This window comes from Orycteropus afer, unplaced genomic scaffold (genome assembly GCF_000298275.1).
Source record: "Orycteropus afer afer isolate SDZICR_OR568_19922 unplaced genomic scaffold, OryAfe1.0 scaffold00471, whole genome shotgun sequence".
Lineage (NCBI taxonomy): Eukaryota > Metazoa > Chordata > Mammalia > Tubulidentata > Orycteropodidae > Orycteropus > Orycteropus afer.
The window spans coordinates 1,227,608-1,230,045 of NW_006922058.1; the positions used below are offsets into that span (position 1 = coordinate 1,227,608).

The 2,438-nt window shown below is 50.0% G+C and overlaps 1 protein-coding gene across 1 annotated transcript in view; it reads right to left on the minus strand.

The window, feature by feature from the left end:
• The window catches only part of TTLL8 (tubulin tyrosine ligase like 8), an 86,922-nt gene that overhangs the window by 36,485 nt on the left and 47,999 nt on the right, over positions 1 to 2,438 (minus strand). The gene's annotated exons all lie outside the window — the stretch shown is intronic.

The following is a 2,438-nucleotide window of genomic DNA, read 5'->3' on the forward strand; positions in this document are numbered from 1 at the left end:
TCTACCACAAGCAGCTGAGTAGCTGCTTGGGTATGTGGTCTGCTTCCCATATATAAGCAGCAACTTTGGGAATGGTCTCTAGCTTATGGCACACTTGGCCTCTGCATGAAGCCATGTCATTGTTCAGCAGCCTGCCATGCTCTACCAACTTTGGGACTTACAATGGACTTAAATTAATGGCCTGCAGTGTGGTTTGGTAACATTGGGACTGTGCCATTTTATTTGTCGACCTTGGGCTTGGCAGCCTCAGCAGCCAGTAGCTGCCTGAGTGAAGAGATGCCTCTAGCTTCAGTGGGCTGGGAGCAAGAGGCAGAGCTGAAGCCCAAGTCGAGGGGCTTTCACCCAGCCCCTAGTGCCTTCTGTACTGTAAGAGAATAAACCCTTTTGTTAAAGCCATCCCATTTGTGCTATATTCTTGTCAGAGCGGCACTAGGTAACCAGAACAGAATATGGTACCGAGAGAGTAGGGTGCTGCTCTGACAGATATCTAAAATGTGGAAACAGGAGTGGAGTGCATCCTTGACCCAAGACCCTGGCAGAGAGACCCTGGCATACAGCATGAGAGACAGCAGGAACAGAGCCACGAGACTGGCTGAGAGATACTGGCAGAGAGACCAGCATGAAAGACAGCAGTAGCAGAGCCCAGAGACTGGCATTAAACAGCAACAGCCTTACCAGCCCATGGAGAAGAAAGCCATGTGCCACTGCGTAGGTGGCTTCCTGGTGGAGTGGGTTGCTTCGGGCATTAATTGGTAGAATAGACTGGCTTGACATTGAGTAGCAGTTTGGCTGGCCCAAGGAGCAAGAAAGCTGAGTGCTTTTTGGGACAGGAAGATTTCCTGCGGAGTAGGTTGCCTTTGGCATTAATTGCCAGCAGCAGAGAGACCAAGGAAATGGAAGCAGAGCTGCCTCAGCCTGAAAGGGTAGGACCATGGCCTTTGGGGGTGGAACCACCACAGCCCACTCCCAGCCCCCCAGCTGTCAAAGAGCCAGGCCTTCACCAACTTAGTTCTGGAGTGTGGGGCTGCTTGTCCATGGGAGCCAGTGGGATGGAGCCATAGCCACTGCCCAAGAGTGAGGGGCGGGGCTGCCATGCCCAAGAGGGAGGGGAATGGGGCCCCCAGGCCACGGGGGTGAGGTAGTCACTTAGAGGAACTAGGGGACTGGAGCCACCTGTGAGAGAGATCTGTACAGATGGCACCCAATGAAGATCTGTACAGATGCCAAGTTGACAAGGGGTGGAATTGTGGTGGTTATGTTTGTGTGTCAACCTGGCTGGGCCCAGTTGAGTGGCTGGGCAGCTGGTGGTAGTTATTCCCCAGGATAAGATGGGCAATCAACTCCATGGTGGGATCTACCACAAGCAGCTGAGTAGCTGCTTTGGGTATGTGGTCTACTTCCCATATATAAGCATCAGCTTTGGGAATGGTCTCTAGCTTATGGCACGCTTGGACCCTGCATACAGTCATGTCATTGTTCAGCAGCCTGCCATGCTCTCCCGACCTTGGGACTTACAATGGACTTAAATCAATGGCCTGCTGTGTGGTTTGGTAACATCAGGGGTGTGCCTTTTTACTTGTCCACCTTGGGCTTGGCAGCCTCAGCAGCCAGCAGCTGTCTGAGTGAAGAAAAGCCTCTACTTTCAGTGGGCTAGGAGCTAGGGGCATAGCTGAAGCCCAAGGCTGAGGGGCTTTCACCCAGCCCCTAGAGCCTGGCACTTTGAATTTGGACTTAAAGCCTCCAAACTGTGAAAGAATAAACTCCTGTTTGTTAATGGCATACCATTTGTGGGTATATTCCTGTCAGAGCAGCACTAGGGAACCAGAACAGAGAGAATGAGCAGTGCTTTGATCTGGTGTATGTCCCACCCTCCTTCTTCCTATCTGTTCTTACATTTTTAAAATATGGTATTAAGCCACACATAGCATGTTCAGCAGAGTCTATGCCCATCCCCAACCACTCGTCTGTCAGTTTGTCCTACTGTGGTGGCTTGTGTGTTGCTATGAGACTGGAGGCTATGCCACTGGTATTTCAAACACCAGCAGGGTCACCCATGGTGGACAGGTTTCAGCAGAGCTTCCAAACTAAGACAGACTACGAAGAAGAAAGGGGCCATCCACTTAAAGAATTGCCAGTAAAAACCTTACGAATAGCAGTGAAACACTGTCTGTTATGTTACTGGAAAACTGTATGAATGGCCCTGAAACATTGTCTGACATAGTGCCAGATGAGTCCTTCAAGTCAGAAGGTACTCAAAATATGACTGGGGAAGAGCTGACTCCTCAGAGTAGAGCCAACTTTAATGATGAGGATGGAGTAAGATTTCAGGAACTCCATTTGCTGATGGGGCACCACTCAAAATGGGAATAAACAGCTGCAAACATCCATTAATAATCAGAACTTGGAAGGTACGAAAATTGGAAGTTGTCAAACATGAA